Raw genomic sequence first — 25619 nt, 5'->3', positions numbered from 1 at the left:
CTTCCATTAACCGTTCCTGGTGTGCTCTGTTCCCAAGGCTGGATGCTTAAGGCAGCGCAGAAGTGCTGGCAAGTTCCCCACCAAGGCCTTCGGAGAAGGGTTGAGCCTGGCTTCATCAGAGATGCAGGCAGCCAGTGGGAAATGAAGGTGCCTCACTCAGGAATATTGGAAGAAAGGGTGTCATCTAATGGGGCTGGGATATAGCAGGCAGAAGAGTATCCCCAAAGATGTCCACACCCTAACGGCAGGAACCTGGGACTATGTTACCTTATGTGGCAAAAGAAACTTTGCTGATGTGATTAAGTTATGCGCCTTTGTGGGGAGATATCTGGCTTATTATCTGTGTGGTCCCACAAGGGTCCTTATAAAACGGAGATAGGAGAGTCAGAGAAGGGGATGTGACAATGGAAGCAGAGGTCAGAGAGAGAGATCTGAAAGTGTTATGCTACTGGTCTGAACATGGAAGAAGAGGCCATGAGTCCAGGAATGAGTGTGGCCTCTAGAAACTGGAAAAGGCATGGAAGCAGATTCTCCCCTGAGCCTTCAGAAGAAATACAGGCCTGTTTGCCCCTTGCTTTTAGTCCAGGAAGACCCATTTTGGACTTCTGGCCTGAAGAACTGTAAGATGATGAACTTGTATTGTTTTAAGCCACTAAGTTCGGGGGACTTTGTTACAGCAGTGTTAGGAAACTGACACACTGGTGCTTTGAAGGCAGAGCAGTAGGGGATGCATGCTACAGTGCACCTCTTCAGCACCCCCAAACTCTAGTTTACTTGCTTCCTTGGGGTCCTTCAGGCAGGAGGATTCGTGTACCCGAAGGTGGGTTGTCTGGACATAGGTGTGAGGCTGGTGGTTGTTGGGGATGATCCATGAGGGTCAGCTGTGAGGCGGGGGTGCCCAGAGCTGGGAGGGCCACTGGCTGGGAAGGGGCCTTGTAGAAACCAGGAGGGGTGAGGCGGGAGCCTAAGAGCCCATACAGTGGGTGTAGAGAGAGGGAAAGCTTGTAGATGAAGGGGTTTGGGGTGGTGTTGAAAGGTACTACATCTAAGAACTGGCCACCATGCTGCTGGGACCCCAGGAAAGAACCACCCCCACCCCCCTTTTCAGGGAGGAGGCTTAGCAGGTGCCTGAGTGCTGGAGAATCCTCCTGGAAAACTTGACCTCTTGGCACCAATAAGCCTGGAGACCAGAGAGAGAGGTCTAACTCTCAGAGTAGTAATGGGATGCAAAAGTGTTGGTTCTTTGTGCCTCGTTCATTTATTCACTCATTCTTCAAATGTCTCCTGGATTCCTGCTGGATGCCAAGTCCATGCTGGGTCCTCAGGACACAAGGGGATTGGGACATGGTCCCTGGCCCCCAGGAGATCCCCGCTGGGCCCTGCTTATCCACAGTGGCACCTTTAAAACAGGATGAGAGAGCTCAAAAAGCCACCACCCAAAGCCTGGCTCTCTCTGGGTTGTTGATGGGTAGAGGAGAGCAGTTCACCCAACCTGGCTTTAGTGCTGCAGGGAACCTGGGCCCTGCCACCCACCCACCCTGTCCTGGCCCCCAAGCCCCTTGTAACATGAATGGATATCAAGCACGTCTCCCTCCAGGCAGCTGAATTGGACAAATGAGCTCTAAATGAGCTTGGCAAATTGGCTCTCTCTGCTCTGTCCTGCCCTTCCACCACTCCGTCCTGCAGCAGCCTGGGTCACCTGCCACCGCTGCTCTCAGTCTGGGCTGGGGAGGGAGGAACTGGCTTGGGTTTTGGCCTGGGGGTACTGGGCATAAGGAAAGCACTGAATAACAACAGCAGTAATAATGGAGACTGTACCTGCATTCACTTGGTACTTTTTATAGCCCAGCTGTGGGACAGGTACTGGGATTACCTCCACTTTTAAGGTGGGAAACCTGAGGCTCAGAGATTAAGTCAGTTGCTGAGCTGGGATGTGAACTGAGTCGGCACACCTCCAGGGCCCCCACGCTGTGCTGAGCCTCTGTTGACAGTGGGGTGGGGGCAGGGCATGGAGGCATTCGTGTCTTGCACATCCAGTGAACGTGCCCTGGATACTCAGAGGACCCAGCAGGTGGCAGACCATTGTGGGGGGGGGCTGCTAGGCTCCTTAGGGCAGGACTTGCAGGCTGTGGCTCCTTGCATCCCTCTTGAGGTCTCCCCTTATCCTCCTATCTCCCGCACAGTACCCAGTGCCGTGGGAAGCATGGGACAGCGAGGGTGGGAATGCCAGACCCGGCTCTCAGTCCTAGAGAACCCGGCTGGGCAGCGCGTTCCTGGAGAGCCGCCTTCCCACCCCTGCACCAGGACACGCACGCGTGCACACACCTCAGGCGTGACGTCTGCCCTGCCTCCTTCTGTCCCATGTGTCTCCCTCACGGGTCAGTGCCCCAGAGCGGTAAATCATGAGCAAATCGGCCACAGCCAGCAGGAGGCCAGGAGGACACAGGGAGGGGACACTGCCATCAAGGCCATTAGCACCGAGCTGGCCAGGCAGAGGAAAGCACAGCTGATTGGGAGAGGGCGGTCCAGCTTCTTTTCTGGGCACTGTTCTGGAGCCCTCCGTGGTGTGACATGGGATGGGAACCTGGATGGAACATGTGTGCTCACTGGGAATTCACCAAGCATGTGGGATTCACGGTATAGACACTTGCTTTGCCTCCCCATGAGAACAGTTTTCAGATGGGGACAGTCACTTCATATGTAGGAGAGTAGAGATATGTTTGTTTCTGCCTAGATTCTTTGGACTGCAGACCTCACCCCCACCCCCCACCTGCTATGGCAGCAGCGGATCTTAAAGGAACAACAGGCTGAGATTCTTCCTTATGTCTTTGGGCATCTCTTTCCATCTCTCCAGGCCTCAGTTTACCCATCTGTGCAGTGGGGTGAATACCCTTAGCTGTAACTAGCTCCCTAACTAGTTGTCGACTTTATAAGATGCAGATGAGCCAATGGGTGTGAAATGACATGTAGACCAAGACCCCAGTTCCCCAGGTGGTGGCCCAGCTGAATTAGGCCATCGCGTCATGGCACTAAGAGGGGTCAGGGGGCATTTCTGCCCTTAGAAGGAGAAAGCAGGGCAAGTGTTGTGATAGTGAAGACCATTTGGCGTCTGTCACTCCCTGCTGCCTCTCTGGACGTGAGCCTCGGTGTTCTCTCCCCAAGGCTTAGAGTCATTCAGTCCCAATAGTTGATGAGCAGAGACAGGGCAGGAGTCGGCAAACTGAGGCCCTGGACCCCAGTGCGCTCTCTGTGTAGCTGGTGCCCCGGGATCGGTCCCTTCCCAGAGTCTCACCTGAGGGCTGTTAGGAGGACAGGCCTGTCCCTTCTGCACGGCTGGCCTTGCAGCCGGCCTGAGGCAGACACGGCTTTTTTGTTTTTGGTTAAAAAGCCTCATCGGAGCGTTATGATATTGGAATGTGAAGGGTAATTGAGCTGAAAGCTATTCTCTTCCTGCGACCAGTGCGATAGGAGTGATTGAGGCGCGCGAGCTTGCGCACTCCAGCCTGGGAATCCTGATGAAAGGTCTGTGCAGAGATGCGGGGTGATGGATAGAGCAGAATCAGGCCCCCAGAACCCTCGTTCCCCACCCCAGGGACCCAGGCTGCCCTGAAATGTGCTCCCCTGGGACTCTGAGCTGCCAGGCTGGGCGTCTACCCACTTGGAACAGATAGCCAAGGTCCTTAGTGTGCTGGGACTAGGTGGAGGGGACCCAGTGACAGGTCTTGAGGAGGGGGGCGGGGCACTGGGCTGAATGAGCAGAACAGATGTTTGCCTCTATCCTCTGCCCTTCCTCATTGCTCTGCCTTCTCCTGCCCCTACTCTGTAGAGGGTCTCTTTCTCTGCTTTCTGCCTGCCCCCATGTTCCACTCTACCTCTGCCAGTGTTTGGACAACCCCAGTGTTTCTAAGCCATTTTAAGGCACATTTGAATCAGCTGAAGATCTTGTTCTTGATCGGGGTCTGATCCTGATTCAGTAGGTCTGGGATGCGGCCTGAGACTGTTTCTACCAAGCTCCCAGGTACTGCTGACGCTGCTGGTCCTCCCACCTCACTTTAAGGAGGAAAGTTCTAGGAAGCAGTCAAGGCCAAGGGCCAAGCAAGAGTGACCCAAAGTCTCAGCACAGGGTCCAGGTGTGGGGAGATACCTGTTGGACCATAGCCAGTTTCTAAGCAGTGCCGCCCTCTGTGGTTGTGCAGGTAGGGCACTGAGCAAGTAGCCCAATGCTGCTCATGAAGCGTTTTTCTTGGCACAGTGGCCTGGTTTGCTCACCAAGCTGTATACTCACAGGGCAGGGTCCACTCTGAGGAGACATCTTTTTCTAATTTTGCACATGGGCACTGTACAGGCTTGTCCCCAAACTCCAAGCTGTCAGTCTGTGCCTGCTTCTGCATCTCCTCGTGGCTCCTCCCTCACACTGCCCAATCTTGCAGCTTCTCCTGCAGAGTATGGAGGTCTGAGAGGAAGAATAGAGTGCATCAGGCTGACATGTCAAGAGTCAGTTTCTCCCTTCAGTCACTTCAGCCCCACCTGGGTGGGAGGAGAATACTCTGGGCTTCCTGAGCCCCAGAAGCCTAAGAAACAGGTCCTTTCCTGCCTCCTGCTCCCTCCCTGCCCGCAGAGTTCAGTTGGAAGGGTTAGGAGAGGACAGCCCCTCTCTCCTAACTAGTGGTGGGGTCCAGGTCTGCTGCCAGAGGGATTATCCTTGAGGAAAGATACTTAGCCCCACCCCAACCCAGCCTACACGCCCCGCCCCAGCATACACACACACAGACATACACACACAGACACACACACACACTCATACACACACAAACAACTCAGTCTCTCTGCCTGCCCTGTTATTAATTGCCATGCGGGCTGAGTTGAATAGGTCCCATTAATATGTGCTCCCGCAGCTCGGAGGAGCCGGAGCTTGTGCTGGGTTGCTGCAGCTTATCTCTCTCGGCCAGGCTGCCCCTGCACAGGAGTCCACTGGCATCTAGTGAACCCTCCTCAGGGACTTCTGGGCCTGTGTGCCAGCCCCAGTGAGGGGAGAGAGGCCCAGCCCTCCCCAGATCTTCCCGGCCAGCTCCCAGGACCGCCATGCCACTGTACAGGCTTTCTTCTCACCTGCTGACTGGGTGGGGCTGAGCCACGGTCACAGGACAGGCCTCTGCAAGCTGCCACGCCCATTTCGCATGCCCCACCCACCTGAAGCCCCTCCCCCGATTCTGCTTCAGCCCTGACTCCCCCCACCCCTCAGCATTTGCTGTGCCCAGGACTGCAGTAGATGGCGTTGTCATTCTTCTTGCCTGGTCGGTGTGTCATCAGTGGGCAGGTGTGGGAGGCAGGGTCGCTGGTGGTCTTGCAGGTAGGTCACCTCTTCTCTTTCTCCATCCTTCCCAAGCACCTACCTTCCTGACCAGCTCTCATCTCACACCCCCATTAGGGTTGCATTCCTAGCCCTCCTTGACCATCACAAGAGGGAGGAGTCTGAAAGCTCATTTTTTTCCACCTCTCTGTCCCACCAATGGATAGAGTAATCTGCACAGTTAATGTTTACCAAACACATCCTGTGTGCCAGGAATTGTGCTGAGCCCTTTCTCAGCATCATTTCATTCTTAGACCACCTTGGAGAAAGGTGTGTTCACTCTTCCCAATATGCAGATGAGGAAGCAGAGACCCAGAGATGTTAAGTGACTGCAAGAGGTCACACAGCTTGCTAGCTGACACCACAATATTCATGACAAACAAAGTGCCTCTTTTTGAACACTTTCCTGTGACAGGGAGCTCTCAGCTCCCTAGGGTCATCCAGGATAAGTTCAGCCATCTCTAAAGTGTAAGAAAAGTATTTCTATGTTGAGCTAGAATATACTGGCCTCCACTTGCACCGCATAGATCCAGGTTTGCTGGCTGGAGTTAGGGTCAGCCTCTGATAGTGTATGTAGCCACAGCGGGGTGGGGGGGAGGCTGCCAGGGGTTTGAACCCACTGCCTCAGCCTCAGCCCATTAGCACCAGCATGTGACCGGCTTGGAAGGGCTTGTAAGGAACAAAGGGGCCTCAGAGTAACCCCTTCTTCCCCAGCTATGGACCCTAGAACTTCCTCTCCTCTAGCTGTTGGCCAGGGCAAATGGTCAGTACCCCTGAGCCCCTGGAGGTCATAAGCCCAATGTCCCCTGATCAGGATTCTGCAGCCACTTTCTTGGGGGTTCCCAGACTCCACTGGTACTAACACACCTCCAAAAATACTCCATTTCTTCCATTCTAAGATGCCCATTTGCCCCTCGTTTTAAAGTGTATGAAATTGAGATTCACTTGAGTTAGTCATCGTAGTCTTCGCCTGCACAAATAGTGACCATGCTCATCTCACCAGAGGTGCCTGCTCTGTGCTCCTCAGCCCTCCTCCCTGGGAAATAGGCCAGGACCCCGTCCGTGGGAATGTGGGCATGGCTCAGCCCTAGGGGCAAAGCCAGGCTGGACTGGGGTAGGGACCTGAGGACCAGGGATCCTCCAAAGGCCGTCAGTGCTCTGACCCTCCTAGCCATGGACAACACCCACATTTGGCACTTCTGTGCAGGCAGGAAGTGCTGACATTTTTAAACTCCTGTACTTGGTCTGCTTTAGCATTAGTGTGGCACCTCAGCAACAGCCCCTTCGGACCAAGGCGTTCCTCGTCTCTTGGCCTCTGAGGGTGCAGGTCAGAGCCAGAGGAGGGAACAGCAGTGTTAATTTTTACATTCTACTCCCAAGTTCAATTTTCTAAGGATTTAAAGAGTTTGAGACTAGACTGAATATTTTCCCCTCATGTTCAGAAGACACGGAAGTCCTCAGTGAAACTGCTAGCAAGCCCCTCCAGAAAGGGGGAATCCCTCTGAGGCCCCTGATACTCACAGCAAAAGGCAAAAGAAGCCTCTTGGGAGCTGGGGCTGAGACCCCTCCAGGGGCCTGGGTAATTGAGGCTTCAGGACCTTGTGGAGAGAAGCCAGTCGGCTCCCGCCCTCCCCCATGACAGCCCTTCCCAGAAGTCCTCAGGCAGGAAGCTCTAATTGATGAACTTGTTCCTCTGTAGCTGTCACACGTCTTCAGTTCATTACAGCCCCATCTGCCTCTCACCAAGGCTGCTCTCCTGCCAGCCTCCCGGCTGCGGCAGAAGGAGAGAGCACACTAGAGCATCTGGGATCTGAGGCCCCACGGTTATCTTGGAGAGTCCAATCAGGGTAATGGCAGGTCCTCCTTCAGGGGAACTGAGGGTGGACGGTGGAGGGGGTGGAACTTGAGGGACAGGGACGGTGGAGGGGGTGGAACTTGAGGAGGCTTAACCCTTAGCCTTCTGAATCTGGAGGCTGGGGGGCCACAGCTGGCACAGCCCCTGAGTATAGCCCTGCCAGGGGGCCCTCCACTTGGAACACGCTGGACTAAACTGAAACCCAGACAGCCTGGCCTTTAGAATCCCCACCCTTGAGCTTTCCTGACATGAAGCCCTGGCACTTTCAGATGAATAGTGTTGAGTTTGATCAACGCAAGTGTTTTTGACTGTCTATAGTGCCCAGCACTGTAGCCAGTACTGTGGCGTGTGACACTCCCTTGATGTTCTGACATCTCCTACCTGTAGAGTGTGGATCTCTGGTACTGCCTGACTCAGAGATGACAGTCTGGGAGTTTGCAAATGAATGAATGGGCAGAGATGCAGCGTGCTCAGCTCCAGAACTGCAAGGACCCCCTTATTCTAGTTCTGTCTCTGCTGCCGGTCAGGAGACTTCAGGTGTCCTTTCCTATTGGACTTCCGCTTCCTCACTGGCTACCTCCTTGCCTACCTCCCAGGGTTAGGCTCTGCCAGCCAGTATTTAGCCTCCAATTTTATGGGTAATCAGTCTAACAAATACTTGGCTCCTGGGAGAAGGAAGACACACAAATGCCACACAGCCCTGTCCTGTAGGAGCCTCTAGTCTAATGAGGGAGACACGCAGAAATCCACGCCAACACCCACTGGGGTGGAGGCTGAAATGCACTTGGTGCGGGAGGCAGCCTTTGCTCCCTGCTGAGTGGGCAGAAATGAAGGGAATGGCAGCCCGGCAGGAGGTCCGCATGAGGGTGGGGAAGGTGTGGAGGCTGGAAAGGGCCAGGTGTGCTTGGGGAGCACCAAGAAGACTTGCTGGAACAGGCCCAGGGGACATAAGATAAAAAGCTGTGGTTGATTAGAGCCACAACATAAAGGACCTGAGATACTCCATTCAATAATTTGGATTTTTCCCCTCTTAGGCAGTGGAGGAATGTGGAGGGCTTTGGGGCCAGGGAAGGATGCAGTCGTAGCTGAGATTTTGAAAAGGGTCTCTGGTTGCTGCAGAAAGGTTGGATGGGGGTGGCAGAGAGAGGTGTGCAAATATCCTCTGCCCCCACCCCATTATCGTCACAATCTGTTTAAATCTATAACTCCCTGTTTTAGAAAAGGCATCTTGTCCCGCTTCTCATTTCCCTGCATTACGTTTTCCTGAGGTTTCAGAAAGCATCTCCTTTAAGGCTCCCACTGTCCCCCTGCCACCTCATTCCCAGCCAGGCTCTGAATTTTAACCATTCTATTTTCTTTACCGATTTCATGATAAACAGCCCAATGTTTTCCGATGCCTTTCCTAAGTGTGTCAGGCTGTCCCCCAAGGCGCTGATGCGTCCCTTCACTCCAAATGCCTGATCTCATCCCCACCCAGAAATATGATTGTCCCCACATCCCACTGGTTCCTTCCGAGTAGTCGGCACATCTCCAGCACACCCCAGATCCGTAAGATTTGGGGGCGAGTGTCCATCATCTCAGGCTGAATCTGGGTCATGCTGGCTCACAAACTAACCCACAGAACAGGCCCCCTCAACTCAACCAAGGGACATCTGTCCTGATTTCTTCACAGTTTTTCCTGCTACTTCCTTATCTGGAAGGACTGGCTGCCCCTTCCAACCACTAAAGACCCATCAGTCTGCCCAGCATCACTCCCCATTGTTCTGGGATCCCCTAGTCCCACTCCTGCCAGCCTGACAAGTGTACCCATCTCCATTGCCCTCCAAATCTTGCCACCACCACCACCATCCACATTAAAACCAGTAGTTAAACTCATTGGATGGTCAGGCCAGGTTACCTGAAATGTGGGGCTCATTTTCCAGGGGCCTTTGGAGGGTCTTTCCCCTGTCCTGACTTCCGTGTCCATTGGCTCTTTTCTGAGGGTGATTGCCACCTACACTGGACCCCAAGGGTAGGGCAAGTACAGACACTGCCACAGGCTACTATGCTTGGGGCCAAGGAGTGAGGCTTGGGGCCTTATAGGATTCGCTTTTGCTCTAAACTCCAGGATCCTCGAGGTCCCCCACCAGCTTGGACAGGCAGGAGAAGAGGTCTTTTTTAGCTGAGAAAGCCAGTAGTTCCTGGCCTGATGCCTTTGTCCCCTCCCTGCATGGGCAGCCAGGAGAGGGCCCCTCGGGGCGGGCTCACTCTGCTGCCAGCCTACGTCCTCCGAGGCTCTTCAGGGAAGCATGGCTGCCTTGCCTGCTCCATGCCCAATCTCTTCCATCCAGACTGCTCATTGCACTTTTTATGGCTTGGAGATGGTGGTTTATGGAGCAGGAGAAAGACAGCAATAGAACTGAAGGAAGGGCAGACTGGCTGGGGGCGGGGTGGCTGGTGCTTATAACCTCTGGTTAAGCCCAAAGACATTGTGTAAATTATGGCCCGTGTCTTCCTTCATCCCCACTTTGCATTCCTGATCAGATCGTCGCTTTCTGCTGGGAGAGGAGTGAGCTCTGATCCCTGCACACAGGGCCCAGGCCCCACCTTCCTCCTGGGGCTTGTTCTGGGGGAGCAAGGGGTCTTCGTAACCACAGGCACCATGAGTCTGCTCATTTTTCAAGTTACCCCTGATTCGCAAACATGTTGGGGTTTGTAGCATCATAGAAGGGTTTGCTTTACATCCTAGTAGCCCTGGAAAACTGCCACAGGCTGAGGCCATTCAGTGGGTCTTAAGAAACAGGATGACAGTTTTATTGATGAGTAAACACCCATCATAATGAGCTTTGATGCTGTGGAGCTGTGTAGGGTAGGATTTGACCTGTATCTGCCTAGTAGCAGGGTTTTGACTGCTCCCCACACCCAGTAGCATTCGGCTTGAGACTGGTTAGCTGGAGGAGACTGACCCCTGATGTGACCATCCAAGGCAGGGGCTTGGTTAATCAGTCCAGGGCAGGGCTAGGGGCCACCCTAACTCTTGTGCCCTAAAGATGTGATGACATATGTCAGGAGAGTGGCATCACATCTCCACTCTGTTGTCACTCAGAAGTGCTGACCAGGCAACTCTGTGCATGTGGCATGAGTTTGGACACCTTGGAAGGTGCCTGTAACTGAAACAGACATTGTCAACCCAAGTCAGGGGAATTGCCAAGGAAAGGCCACATTCTCTCAGCTGAAGTTCCCAGTCTGCGTGTCAAGGGATTGGCTGCCCTGGGCTCCACCCGGGCTGGGTGTCAGAGGGCCAGCAGAAGGGCAAGTTCCTTGGCCTTGGTGTGGTCCCTGCCCTCAGGCAGCCCACATTCCCATCACAGGATGGAGAACCTAAAACAGAAGGAGTTCATGGGGACAGGGGACCTGAGGGGAAGGGTTATTCTGTGGGCTGCAGGCTGTGGGCACTGATGGGGAGACAGAGAGTGGGGAGATCTTTGAGGGCTGTCGGGGCAGAAGGGCCACCGTGGAAGGAGGACTTGAGGTTCTGTGAACACGGAGTGATGAAGAGGGCACATTCTAGGAAGTGGGCAGAGGAGCAAAGGTGGAGACAGTGTGGTTTGATTGGGGCTAGTGAGGAGGGGGCTGGTTGACTGAGTCACAGAAGACATTCTGGGAAGATGGAGGGGTGGGCTGGAACTAGTGGAAAGAAACAGACTGGAGGGCTTTGAAAGGCACGCAGAGCATTTGCTTTCCATACAGTGTAAACAGTGAGCCTCCAAAGGTTTTGGAGTGATGGCATGACACGGTGAGCGTGGGAGGAAGATTGTGGTGGAACAGGAACTGAGTGGGCAGGGCTGCATAATTTGGATTGCAGCTCGAGTCTTGTGGGCAGGGCAGAGTGGAAGACGGTGGGTCGTGGAAGTCCACCACCCATCATGAATCCATAGTCCTGTTCCATCCAGACCCAAGAGGCGTCAGTGGGGCCAGCTGGGGTGTGTGATGTGACAGGAGGAAAGTCTTCAGGAGGGAATGTCACCATAAGGAAAAGAGGCTGGGAGTCGATGTGTCTGAGGTGGTGGAGCTCAATAGTGTGACTAGAGGGTTGGGGAGACCATCCAACACCAAAGGGTGAGCATCTCAGCCACACTCCTCATGCCCCAGGAGGCCCCTGGTGTCCTGGAAGGAGGATAGTCTGGCCTATAAAGTGAGAGAAGAGTCAGGACTCTTTGGATATTTATTTTCAAGGCTGCTCTTGAAGGTTCCGTGTTCCTCTGACACCATGCATTTGACAGAACTGCCGCCGGAGCCAGTGTAGACCACCTAATAGCTGCCACCCTCCATCCCCATCTTCCCGGCTTCCACGGGGCCACAGCTGAGGGCCTGGGCGTGAGAGCAAGAGGCAACCCCAACCCCCCAGGCAGAAGAGCAGCTTGGGTCTGTAATTGAATAATGTGGGGAAATAATGGGATTGCTCCAGAACCATTGGTTATGTTTCAGAGCCAAATCATAACGAGAAAGTCATTAGTAGTAATAAACACAGCAGAGAGTATCCGTCAGGGGCCTGACAGAGGATGCAGGGGGAGAAGAAGTCATCCCATTTACATTTTCGTTAGCTAGCAGAATGTCACTGACACTCTCCCTCCCCCTAAAAGAAATCAAGATTCACAAAAGCACATTAATCTGAAGGGTTTTTCTCTGATGTCGTGATGCCAAGGACAATGCAGCCAATAATAGCTTTGCCTCTTCATAGTGGCTTTTTATATTTCCTTAAAAACTGAATATTATCAAGATAATTTCACATCCCATCCCTTCTTATTTTGCATGCCCCCAGGAACCCAATAATGGATGAACTCTGTGCTTACCTCTCCTGGCTTGCCTCTGCTTCCTGCCCCTCCCATCAATCTGGCTTTCGGTCTCCCCCAGCTCACCCCCGACAAAAGATCCAGTTGACTGGGGTTGCAGCCACTGATCAGGTTTCATCCCAGGGCCCCAAACTGACAGTGTCAGAGACCATATAAGGAGTCCTTATTGTGGGCCAGCGCTGTGTTGATTGATTTCAAACATCACTTCATTTCCTCCTTCTGACTCTTTTGAGATGACGGTGTTATTATCTTATTTCACAAATGAGGAGACTGAGACTTGGAGAACAGATCAACTACTCAAATACACTTGGCAGAGCTGGGATGCAGACCTGTGGTTTTCCCACCTCCCCTTCCGAGAAGTACAGTTGACCCTTGAACAAGGCAGGGGTGCCGACTCTCCCTACAGTCAAAATTCGGAGTATAACTTATAGCGTGCTCGTGGATTCCTCCAACCTCAGATCATGTAGTTCTGTAGCATTTACTATTGAAAAAAATCTGCATGTAAGTTGACCTGCATAGTTCAAACCCGTGTGGTTCAGGGGCAGCTGTAGGTAACCAATAAGCAGGTTGGTTGATTTTTCCCACAGCTCTCTTGAATATGATCCAGCAGTCAGCATTGTCCCTATCACTGCGTCCTTTTTGCAGATAGGAGTGACTGAGGCCGAAAGTCAGGGCTGATACTCTCTAAGCGGCAAGGGAGAAGAGAAACAAGTCTGTATTCTTCCTGCCAGCACCACCCCACGAGGTCTCCAGTGGTCTTGTTGCCCAGGGAGGAGCAACTGAGAAAGGGGTGAGTTAATTTTCAGATACACTGAGGGTTACTCCGAAGCCATGAACTTCCCACACCCTCAGCACGTATTAATAACCTGCTACCAGGTCCCTCAGGCAACCGTGACAGTGAGGGACTGTGTCAGTCTGGTGCCTAGCTGTTTTCCTGGCTCCTTCTGGAATTCCGGGGCCTATCTGGCCTACCCCTCACTTGACATTTGGGGAAACTGAGGCCCAGGAAAGAGACTTGTTTGGGGGCACATGACTGACAGAGCCTTTGCCCACCCCGAAAACCATTTCTCTTTCTGCTATCCTGTCATGTTCAACATTTTTTTCCTGTTCCTCAGAGTAATCTGATTTAGCAAAACAGAATAGAAGGCAAGTGCATCAAGTCTGATGCTGAGGTGAATATATTCTGGCAAATGATAGGCAGCTACAAGAACTGCCTGCTTGGTGGATACAGCGTGCGATAAACTCCCGAGAGTTCACAATCAATCATAACTGTGTGTATTTTCCGTTCTTCAAATGAGCACTCTTGGGTTCTGAAAGTGTACCATGCACTTTTGCATGCCCTGTTCTAAGAAACCCTCATTGAATCCTCGTGAGATTGGCTGGGCAGGAGTTCTTATCTCTATAAGTACAGACAAGGAAACCGAGGCTGGAAGCGGTGATTTGCTGAGTTCACACAGTAAAGGGAAAGGGTCAGAAATCAGGAGACAGTGTAGGAGTCAGATGGCAAGAGCCCTGGGCTCTGTAACTACTGCCCTCACTTGATGTCCACCCTATGAGACTGTTTCTGCCTGTCTCCTGGGAACCTAGTGAGTTTCCAGTGCCCACCCCGCAAGTCCAGACATGAGCCCCCAGAAGAGTGGTAGGGAGGCTCTACTGACCCCGTGTCCCCTACCCCCTCATCATTCCCTATTTCTGTCCTCTCAGCTGGTGACAGCGGCCTTGAGAGGGCAGAGGCCTGGACCTGTTCTCCCTACACCCCCTGGTCCCTCCCAGGACACGCTAGTCAGGAAGGCAGAGTGAGCACCTTAGCTGATGGTGCTCCCCAGGCCAGGACGGACTTCCCTCGTGCTTGTCCTGCCTGCAGCCAGTCGCTTCACGGCTCCTGTCTCCTTCAAGCAGGGAATCAACTCCTCAGAATAAAAATCAGGAGCACCTGCTCAGTGCTCAGAGCCAGGGGAGGGCCACTCTCCCATGCTCTCTCTGTTCCTTTGCCTCTCTTTCTCCAATGTCTTTCATTCTCTGCTTGTGGCTTTGTTTGTTAGACACATGTCAGGCCTGATGAACTAAATGATGCAAAGCTGGAGATATAACAGCTCCTTTTATCTCTCATTTCAAAACCCAATTTGTTCCCGCTGTCTCCAGAGGGCTGCACTACAAACCCAGCCTCTCTCCTTCAAGAACTTGAATATTCAAGTCCCCTCCGCTGGGCTGGTTCTCTCCTTCCCTTCCTTCCCCTCGTGTCTCGTTCCTCTCTCTGTCTGTCTCTCTTGCTCTCTCTCACTTTCGGTCTCTTCTCCTCTTTCCCCCGTTTATCCCTTCCTCTGACTCTTTGGTCTCTGTCTATCCCTCCATCTCTCTTTCTCTCTGTTTCTTTCTCTCTTTCTCCCCCTGCTGTTCACCTCCGCCCACCCGCACCCCCCACCTTCCCTGTTCTCTCTACTTGGGGACGGGCTGCCTGTGTTTGCCTTCTTCCCGTTAAATGGTAGAACGGCAGGTGTGCTTGCTGGTGGCAGGACTGCCAGTGAGCAAATTGGTTTCAACCCTTTTTTTGCTGCCTGGATTGTGTTTGGGGAGTTAGGGACCACTATTTTAACTGGAACCCCCTGGGGTCCTGGGGAGGGGGCCCACCCTCTCCCAAAATACATCAGGAGTTTCTGCTCCTTAGGACTGTGGTGCACCCATTCTGTCATCTCAGATGCTACGTGATCAGGTGCGGTGATCCTCCTCTTGTCTCCCCATCTCGAAAGCCATGGGTGCAAGGGCTGAGGCCCCTCACAGACTAGCAGTCCATGACCTTCCTGAGTCAGGACTGGGGACCCCTTAACCAGCCCTTCATCAGCCCAGACCCTGGAACAGAGAGCATCTCCTGATCCTCCCCTTCCCCTCACGTCACTTGGCAAATTCAGCTTGACTGGATTATTCAGTGCATGGTACAGAGTGGATGGGGATTCTGCAGGCAGTGCCCGTGTGTGCCAGTGACTTGACTTGGTCACAGAATGTCCTGCCAGCCCCAACCTCCCAGGCTCATGGCTGCAGGCCCCCAGGGATTGACAGAGGAGTGGGGACTGCTCTGATCCATCTGCACAAACACACATATGCTGTTGCGATGATTTGATATGGTCTCTAGTACCCTAAGGGGATCCCTGAATATTCCTCTGAGAGATGGGGGGTAGAGGGCCTTTATTATCTCTGTTCACCCTTCCCTGCCCTCTTTGAACAGAGAAAGGAGAGGAAGGCCCTGAGATGGGCCAGAGGAGACCCTTTCAGGAAGGCATGCCTCCTCCTACCTCCTCCAAGGTGTGCTGCCTGGAGCCCCAGCCGAGGAATTCCCAGTAGCCCAGCTCTGTGCTCATCTCAAGTTCCCAGGTGCCTTCCTTGGGCCTCCTGGGGGGAAAGACGGCACGCCCCAACAGGAAGGTCTGCACAGGATGACACAGCAGATCCGGCTGCTGCTGGGCCCGGAACAGGGTGTTCTGCTAGTGTCCCTCGGCCAGGTGCACACCTGGGATGGGTGGTCTCCTCCATGTACCCTCTGTTTCCACCTCAACGCCTGGCTGTTGGAGCCTCAGGTTCCTCCCAAGTATGCCTATGCCCTCCCGCTGGTGGTCAGCCTGAGGTTAAGGATAGGGTCCAGGCTCCACAGCCAAACCCAGCCCTCCCTCATGCGGGCAGCCAGAGTTCTGCTCCTCCCACACACAATTCTCATGCAGCTGATGGTCCCCTTGGAAATAGACAGTCATCAGGCTCTTATGGATCTTTCAAACCCCCTTTTCTCCCTAATAATCCCTCCTCTGGGGTGGTATTGATTCCGAGCTGCCGGCAGCCTCTTGGTATGCTGAGGCCCGGTTTGGGGTGGATAAATCGCTGTGCTGTCATTTTCATGCAGCAATTACTTGCTCTGATTCCTCTCCTCCCAGGCCCCCGTGCCAGCCACACGGCCACCCGCTTATTGACAACACACTCAAGGCCGGGCCAGCCAGGTGGGGAGCCCGTGGACCTGTGAGCCACGGGAAGTTGGCAGAAGCAGAAACTTTGGGAATGCAGACCTGGGGTTCAGCTCTGGGCTGGAGGGCAGTTGGCAGGTGGGTCCCCAGAACTGCAGCTGCTAGGAGGAAACCTCTGCTCCCCAGACGTGGAGGAGGGGGTACCCCTGGAAATATGCACGTGGTGTACCCCAGTGTTTCAGACTTCTGCACCTGTGAATAGAGTGCACCCAGCAAGAGTTGCTTCACACAGCTTTCTCCCTGAGCTTTCCCAGCCCTGACTACTCAGGGGCTTTGGAGCCCAGACCCAGCTCAGCCTTTCTTATCAGGGCTCGGCATACATGTTCTTGTAAAGGACCTGCTAGTAAATATTTCAGGATTTGCAGACCATATGGTCTCAACTTTGTTGTAGCATAAAGGCAGACACAGACAACGTATGAACGAATGAGTATAGCTATGTTCCAATACAAATTTATGGATGCTGAAACGTGAATTTCATGTAATTTTCATATGTCATGAACTATTATACCTCTTTTGATCTTTTTTCCCCAAAATACTTAAAAATATAAAAACCATTCTTAGTTGATGGGTAAACAGAAACAGGAAGTGAGCCAGATTTGGCCCATAGACCATAGTTTACTGACTGCTGACTTAGATCTAAAAAGGGCTGTAAGGATTTTTCACTCACTGCTCCTCCTTTCCCCATTTCCCATATGAGGAAACCAAGGCTCTGAGAGGAAGCATCTCGGTCACATGAAGGAGGGCCCCTTGTCACGAGGAATCTTGCTTGACCCTTGGGAGAGCTTCTGTGTAGCTTTTTTGGGGATAGAGAGGTGGGCTGAGTGATTCAGAAGGGGAATCTGGGCACCATGGCCTCGGGTTGGACCGCAGCTCCATCAACTCCGTGTGGCCTTGGGCAAGTTATTTCATTTCTCTAGAGCCTCAGTTTCCCCATATGGGAAATGGGGAAGAGTGGGAGAGAGGATGAGATAGTCCGCAGGGATCTTCCAGCTCTGAGAATAATGGTTGATTTGTGACTATGATTTCCTGCCCTCATCCCTCTGTCTTAGGGATCAGAAGGCCCCATCTCCTACAGCAGGATGCTGCCCAGCCTCCCAACCTGCCCAGCGGTCAGCTCTCCAGGGCCCCTTCTGCCCACAAGTCTTGCTCCTGGAGCAGCCATGCTCTGGGCTTTGCAGGGAGGCTGAGCTCAGCAGGCGCCACCTGGGCAGGAGGCCGAGTAGATAAGGCCAGCCAAGTCCTGGCCACTGACACCTGGCGTGAAATTGAAAAGCACCAGACTCCTGCCTCCACAGCTCAGTGCCCCAGTGAGAGAGGGCTGGGATGGTGAATGAAACCGAACCTCCCCAGCCAGGCTGCCAGGCCGGGCTCCAAGCTCTTCACCCCTCCTCCAAGCGAAAGTGCAGGAAGAACAGGTTCTCAGACGTTCGGCTTCTCTGAGGATACCACTGGCTCTGAGCAGGGGGCTCTTTTCAGGGTGGCTTGGAGGGGCTTGTGTAGAGCTTTGGTGGGCTTATGGCCCCTTGGTTTTGGAGGGAAAGCGGGGAGTCTCAGGAAGGGGATTTGGCTGAGTAGGTAGACTTAACCCTGGGGAATTATACCCACCCAGAACTTCTCACACACAGACTCATGGAACGCTCCTCCCACAGTCCCATTCAACAGGTGAGGACACCAAGGCCCAGAGAGCTAAGCACCTGGCCCTGGGTGCACAGGGAGTCTTGGGGGAGTGAAGACTAGCAGATGTGATCCTTGGGCTTCTTGGAGCGCTGAGAAAGTGAAAAGGAGGGGAGAAAAAAACAAATTGGAGGCGAGAGCAGGCTGTCTTTTTTGTCCCTACAACCCTGTCCTCCTTTAAAGGGCCAACCTCATCCTTGTGGGGTGGAGGTGGGTGAGGAGGGAGGTCTCCACTTTTAATCAAAGTTACATTAGATGGAGGCTTTATTATTCACTTGGCTTTATTATAGCTATTTTTACTCTAAAGTTAGAAGTTAATTTTCCTGGTTTTTACTGAACTCTGGTCTGCCAAAGACCCAGGTAGAGTGGATAAATGTAGGAAAAAAGTAGATGGGGGAAGAAATCAAATCAGATAAACTCACTTCATCCGGCAGACCAAGCAAGTAGGAGGAAAACAACTTTAATAATAGGGGAAAGTTCCAAAGGTGGGAGTAGGCTGGTGAAATCAGGCCTAATCAGCCCTAGCAGAAGGGGTTCCAATCACCCCCGGCTCCACCAAGGGGAGGGCAGAGTGGAGATGGGGCAGGCATGGGGCTGGCCAGCAAGCAATCAGGGTCTGTGAGCAGAGCCTGCCCCGCGACCCTGGCAGAGGGGCCAACCAGCTGGTGACCAGATGAGGGAGACCAGTGGCACACCCACTCCAGGCCCAGGGGCACGGGTGCACCGCCCCGGGGAGCATTGCTGCAACCCCAAACCCACCTCCCACGTTCTGGCATGAAGTCGAGGTCACCAGTGCTGCAGACAAGCCCACAAGGGGGAGGACGTCGGGCACAGATGTCTGGGAGAAGATAGTGCTGCTTTTTCTTACTCTCCCCACCGTGTAATGCCCAGGGAGCCACATCATTTTAAGTTGACTTCTCAGCCAGCCCCTCAAATGATGTTCCAGTCTTTTCATAGTTCGGGAGTCATTTTATGTTAGATTGAGAAGTTAAGGGTGGCCTGTGGCTGGGGTCTGGGATCCATCTGTGGCTGGTACAGTGTGGGAGAGGTCAGCCTGGGGCCAGGGTCAAGGCCACTCCCTCTCGGCATAGCAGTGGGAAAGAATGAGCTACTTCCACCCTATAAGTTCACTGTCACGAGAGACACTGGGGGCCACCATGCGGAGCCGCTAGCCCAAAAGCATTAGATGCAGTCGTTGGACAGACACAGCACTTCTTGCCCGAGCCTTTCCTGGCAATTGATCGTTTAATCTGTCTAGTTCCTGCTGGAGGGAGGGAAGAGGGCCGCAGAGGGAGGGGGCAGGGAAGAGGCATGGGTGCTCCCAGGTGGTACTCTCTTATCCCAAGAGGAAGCAGTCATTGGCGGGAGAAGGAGGAGTGACTGGGAGGGGATGATGGGGCGGCTGTCCCCGACCGGAGAGTCAGGCCTGGAGAGGAGCCCACTGGGCTGTTCTCATCCCTGGTGTTTCACTAGAAGCGCCTTGAAGTGGTTCACACCCAGTGGAGGTGGTCCCCTCTGCGGTCATCGTCATCAGCAAGCATCGCGTCTTCTGGGTAGGGGCTGCAGGTGGGCGATTTCTGTTTGTGCCACGGGGGCACCTGGTGCTTATTCTCTAAGAATCTTTGCACTTGTAGTCCAGTAAGAGTTAGGTCCCCTGTACCATCTTTCTATTAATTAATTAATTCATTCATTCATTCAAGAAATAGTTCTTGAGGGCTTCTTGTGTGTCAGGCACTGTCCTCAGAGCCCGGGACTCAGCTGCACAAAACTGACAAGGTCCCTGCTGTTGGCAGCTTCATCAAGTAGGAAAGACCAGCAAACAGCACAGAAATCTATATCTGTTGGCAATAAGGGCCATGAAGAAAAATAAAGCAGGCTGGGGACTAGAGCAGGATTTGTGGCCAGGGAAGGCCTCTCCGAGGTCATCGGGGCAGAGACTTTGTGAGAGTGAAGCACATGCTCTCCTGGGGATGGCAACTCTCCAGACACAGGGCACAGTAATTGCAGAGGCCACCTCCTGCCCCACAGAGTGAGAGCAAGGCCAGGAGGGCATCCAGGAGGTAGGGACACCCAAGGGAAGCAGCAAGGCAAAACCTGGGTAAGGCTGACAGTGGAGGGGTTTGGAATCATGTGTATCAGGGGTGTTTGAGCCAGCCTGTCTGAGGACTTCTGGTCCTACAGCCTCATTTCCTCTCTGACCTGCTTGCCTCAGACTCAGGGCAGGAAAATCCCAGTTCTCCAACTTCTATCCCACCCCCCACCCCCCCGCCGATGTCTTCTCTCAAAGCAATCCCATCCTCCTCTTCATCATGGCCCATGGCCTTCTCACAAATGTCCCTTCTCCATGTTTATTTCAGCCACCTATGCTTTGGTCCAAAGTTTCTCCCCCTCTCCCTTAGGGCTTGGGGAGACACAAGTGGAAGAAATGGAGGAATTTGTTCATGCAGGAGATATATATTGAATGGCCGCTAAGGGCCAGGCAGTGGGGTACAGTGGTACTGGGGGTGGTGTGATGAGCAAGATAGTCACAGGATTTTAATGCAGTGCAGGCAATTTTAATGCAGTGTGATCAATGCTGTGATGGGGACAGTCCAGGGAGGGAGCTCTGGGAGCCCATAAGATGGGCACCCAACCTGGGTTCAGGAATTAGAGAAGGCTTCCTGGAGGAGGTGATAACCAAGTTGAGACTGAAAATGTATAGGAATTTGCCATTGTACCTAGAACACTGCTTGATACATATTAGGTGCTTAGTAATTCTTTGTTGGATGAATGAGTGAATGAGGAAGAGTGTTCCAGGCAGGAGAACAACATGAGCAAAGGCCAGTAGGTACCAGATCCAGGTGGTGGTGGTGCCAGAACTGGGAGCCAAAACTCATGTCTAGCATCTGCCCAGCTGTCATTGATGCCTTCAGACTTCCTAGAAAGTGCGCCCCATGACAGTACCTGTCCATGGCCCTTCACCACCCAGCAGAGCTGGAACATAGGAGGTCCTCTGTCCACATTTATTGAATGCACGAAAGGGAAAAACTTTGAAATTGGTGTTTCCTGACCATCTCACTAGATAGGAGACTGTGCAGAGAGGAATGCCCAAGATAGCATTTATTCCACAAGATATTTATTCAGAGCCAGCCACACGCTGGGCCTTGACAGTGAGCAGAACCAGACGTGGCCCCTCCCTTCAAAGGGCTTATGGTCTGGTCGGGGAACAGATGGTAAGTAAAGGGTCACAAGAATACCAAGTGAGTTTGGAACCCCCAGGAAAATCTGAGCTCTGAGGGGGCTCTGAGCAAATAGAGCCAAAAATCTGACCCAGACTCAGGGTTCAGAGAATGTTCTGAAAGAAATGGGACTTGGTTGAGATAGGGAGGCTGAGGAGGCATTCAGTGGGGGTGAAGATGAGAAAAGATGGTGGATGGACAGCATGAGCTAAGGCTTGGAGGCAAAAAAGCACCTAGTTCATTTGAGGAAATGAAAAAAGGCCAGTGTGACTGGAGCATGATCAGGAGGAGCAAAGCCAGAGAGCTGGGCAGGGCCTGGCCAGCCAGGGCCATGCAAGGGATTCTCTAGCTTAAGGTCAGCAGGAGGCCACTGGGGAGTTATTGGAGCACAGGGAACCCACACAATCAGATGTGTGTTTCTAGGGGAGTCCACATTCCAGGGGCCCAGTTGGAGGCCGTGGCATGGTCCAGGTGAGAGCTGGCGGTAGGTAGGGAGGGAGAGCAGCAGACTGATGTTTGAGAGAAGAAATTGCAAGGAGGACTCCGGTTTCTGGCTTAGCAGCTGGCTGCAAAGGGGATACATTGCCATTCACAGAGCCAGAGATGCAGTTTCCAGGGGAGATTTAGAGTTTGTTCTTGAGTTGAGTCTCAAAGCATCTTGGTGACATTCATGTGGAGGTGTCAAGTCGGCAATGGCTTGTTCAGAACCCACAGGGGCCCCCTTTGGAGGTTGGGGATACCATGGCTGCTATGGCCAGGGCTAAGGAACAGCTTAGCCTGTCTGACCCCTGCCGGTAACAGGAACTAGAAGAGAGGGCCTGTGGGGTGGGGTCACTCAGAGGCTGGCCACCCGCTCCAGCCTGCCTGGAGCCTGTCAGTGCATGGTGACGGAGTGCACTTCTCGGCACTGTAATAGATTTGGGCTCAGCAGTTGGCTCTAAGTGCTTTTTGCCCTGACGTTTGGAGACGAACACTGTGGGCAGCAGGAGGGCTGGGATGGGGGAGGGAGCCCAGGGGACGGGAGCCACAGCCTGCTGGGGCCTGCTGCTCAACTGAATAAATACATGTTTACCCGACAACTGCACGCGCGCCTCACATCACACACTGTCACCCTGGCAGGAGTCGGGGTGGGGGTGTTACAGGGCAAGAGTTGGGGAATATGTCTCTGTTGCGGGGTGGTAGTGGCCTGTAGGCTTGTGCTATAAAGTCCAGTGGCCTCAGAGGACAGGAATATTTCAAAGTCCAGCTGGGATGGACAGAGCCTGACAACTTCTTCTTTTTCTTCCTTCATTTAGCAAAGATTTTGGTCAGAGGCACCAGCTCTCCCCCAAGTAGGGATACTGGGAAACAGGGGAAGTAGAATCTGGGACAAACATTGAGGTGGGCCGAGAAGGAACAACATAGAGCCCCTGACTTGAGGAACCAGGGGAAAATATAACCTAGTATGTATGTGCAACCTCCTTGTAGATTTCTGGGAATGTGATGCCAAGTCTGGCCAAGGAGGGCACTGTGCATTCACTCACAGAGACATAGGAAGAAGGAAGTAGTACAATCCCCAGAGTGGTACTTAGTGGCTGTCATTTCATCTTTTAGGGGAACAAAGGAAAAATTTTTATAAACTCTTTCATTTAAGATCAGTGTTGAGCTACCCCTTATTAGATTGCAAGGCCTGTCCCCATGAAGAGGCCACTGCCTTTGCAATATCTGTTGGATGTAGCCCAAGCTCAGATAAAACCCTGTGAGGGTTCTCCTTGAGAAGCCAGCTCAGAGTCTGGCTAAGCTGCCTCTGCATTGGCTTGGGAGAAGTGACAGCCTGCCTGCAATCACCATAATTGATAGCTCGTGAGGCAGAGACAGTAAATAATTGTTCCACAAGTTTCAAAAGCGAGCGTAATTAGTACAGTTAACAGTCGTAGGTGATTAATTGGTTCACTCAGTACCAGTGTGAATGGGGGTGAACGTGAGCGGGAGAGCGGGCTGGAGCACCTCAAACACCAACCATGGGCTACAACCCACTGCTAGTCAGCCAGGATCTGGCCTCTGAAACAGCATCTGACAGTTAAGTGGCATTAGCCTCTGAGAACTAGGACTTCAGTGGCCAGGGTGGAGGGCAAGTCATAAAGCAGGGGCCAACAGAGTTTAGCCACATTAGCAAAGACTCAATAAAGGAAAATTGGATTTGACTTCAAAGTTGTTTCAAGTTAGCCAAAGGTCGGAAAACTGCCGTACATGGCGGTAAGACTGGCCGATTGATTCATTTAGGAGGCGAGGAAGCAACTGATTCATGGAGTTCCAGACTTCTTAAATTAGACCCCAGGAAGCCAATCTCTTGGTTACTGAACTGAACCACTCTTGGGCATCCCTGTCAGAGGAGCCTGCATTGTATTTTCAAGTTCTCCAGGGAAAGTTGCTCTAAAACAGGGATAGCAAACAGCTTTCAAATCATGTGCCAACTCCAATCCATTGATAGAAGCTACTTAGAGCACTGGGTTGGGAATCCTGCAGCCGAGTCTGGGGAAGAGCTCTGTGATCATCTGGCATTGTCTGTCCTGAGTGCATAAGGGAGGAGAGCAAGCTGAGTGTCAATGATTTGCAGATCAAAAGCTGCCGAGTCACCGGCTGCTCTGACACTTTCCTCCTTTGTGGTTTCTTGGGGCCTCACTTACTGCCCTTTAGAAGCAAAGATGGTCTTGATCTCAACTTCAGGAACTGAGAGGCTGTTAGAGATAATCAGGGTGATAGCTGTAGACCCAGCTTGTTGGGGGACCTCTTTCTCATCCCTGGGAGATTACAGCTTGAAGCACTGAGCAGAGGGTTGAAGAGTTGGAACCAACCTGCTGGGTTCATGCAGGCTACACCTTGCCTCCACCAGGATCCTGCGCAGAAGGCAGCTTCCCCATGGAAAGAGCTGCTGTACTGGGAGCTTCAGAGTAAGGCAGAGCTGAGTCCCAAGCTTGGCCCCTTCTCGCTCAAACTCTCTAAACATATTTCCTGCCTCTTACAACGGGATAAAGCCTCCAGGACTGTCATGAGGACTGAAGAGAACGTGGATAACACTCCTAGCACAGTGCTGGTCATTGGACACCTGAAGTCTCTCCCCAAGACCCTCTGAGGTCTGGGTGAAACATTAAGAACGGGGAACCACTGAGGAACAAATAGCAGCCATAGCTGCACCCCTTCAACCCTTGTCAAGTCAGGCTCCCGCTCCAGGGCCCTCTTGCCATTATCCCTTCTGCCTCCACCACCCTGTCCTCAGGTCAGAGCCTGCACACTGGGCATGCTGGATTTGGGGACCACCCCCAATCACAATCCTGACATGGGGGTTGTTGAGCCTGGGGGAGGGAGAGAAGGAGGAATTCTTCTGGGATTGAGGTCGGGTGAAAGGGAGGAAAAGCAGATGCAGCAAAGTCTAGAAGAGGCTTCCCCTTCCACTACCACACAGCTTCCCCCACTGGCTGCCTCCCCGAGCCAAAAAGCAACAGCACATTCGCAGCAGAAAACATACACACATATTTGCAAGCTACAGTACAAACGAGCGGCAAACCTAATGATTCGTGATTATTATTTGAAGGGTCCCACTGTTACAGATTTATTTGTCATTTCTTGTAATAACACCGATGGTAATGAATTCATTTGTATTAATGTGAGTGTCACGCGGGCTTCCGTCGAAATTCCGCATTAATTAATGTACCATTAAAACAAAGTGTCGCCCAATTAATATCAAACAGAGGTAAGGCTACCAGGGTCCTCTTCATCTGGGTTTCATTTGTAATTCATGGTATTAGCACCCCGCTTAATGAAAGTCATTTGCAATTCCTATTCATGGTCTCTCCTCCTTCCTAGGGGAAGGCCAGTGTGCCCTCAGAGCCACCTTCACTGGGCACCCTGGAGCCTGGCGGAGGAGGGCTGAGGAGGAATCTGTTTCTCCATAGGAATTGGTCTCCACATTCTTAATTCCAGGAGGGCTTGGGAAGACCCTTGAAACTTCCTGACCAGGTTGGTCATCCACTTGAACTACTCTGGATGTGTGTGGAGGCACTTTCTCTGGGTTATGGTAGGAAAGGGGAGGCTGATTTGTTTCTTGGTCAAATCTGGTCTTAACAGATGCAGCCATGCAGTCCTAGGACTGCCTTCGAGCAGGGTGCATCTGGGATTCTGGGTCTCCATCTTATCTTCAGGTCAGTCTGATGGTCTTTGTATGCCAAGACTTGGCTGTCCCTGAAGCCAGTGGCGGAACCCATGGGCCTTGGTCTACCATGCACAGTAGACCAAAGAGTTGGACCTCCCGTGCTGTTTCTCCCACAGCCCCCTCAGAGGGCCCATCTCCCCAGATCAGCAGGAACAGGTGCTCCATCCTACCTCAGCCTTTAGAGCCCTCAGGACCTCTATCATGGGAACATTCCCAAGGACAACATAGCAGGGCATCTTCCTCCTCCCAAATGTGTTCCTTGGTTGAGTGGATCTCCCTGGGTCACCCCTACCCAAGCAGGAGAATATGAGGCTTCCATTATCTGGTAATAATGAGGTCCATCACAGTGATGGCAGCTGCTGCCACTGTTACTATGGGTCAGGCACTGGGCTAAGTGTTTCATAATCGTTACTTCATCCAGGACCCACAAATCCAGGAGGTAGATATTTTTATGCCCATTTTCTAGATTGGAAGACTGAGGCTCCAAGAGTCTTGGT

The 25619-nt window shown here is 52.7% G+C and overlaps 1 protein-coding gene and 1 long non-coding RNA gene across 2 annotated transcripts in view; one reads left to right on the top strand and one right to left on the bottom strand.

Moving 5' to 3' along the window:
- Positions 1-25619, top strand: part of CDH23 (cadherin related 23) — a 388627-nt gene that overhangs the window by 114894 nt on the left and 248114 nt on the right. The window lies entirely within an intron of this gene.
- Positions 1236-5089, bottom strand: LOC140699794 (uncharacterized). The gene is made up of 3 exons (XR_012078033.1): positions 4835-5089; positions 4286-4453; positions 1236-1399 (listed from the first exon to the last, which is right to left on the bottom strand). It is a non-coding gene; the product is annotated as an uncharacterized lncRNA (long non-coding RNA).

The sequence above is a fragment of the Vicugna pacos genome, chromosome 11 (genome assembly GCF_048564905.1).
Source record: "Vicugna pacos chromosome 11, VicPac4, whole genome shotgun sequence".
NCBI classification, from domain to species: Eukaryota; Metazoa; Chordata; class Mammalia; order Artiodactyla; family Camelidae; genus Vicugna; species Vicugna pacos.
This window is presented reverse-complemented; position numbering and strand designations above follow the sequence as displayed.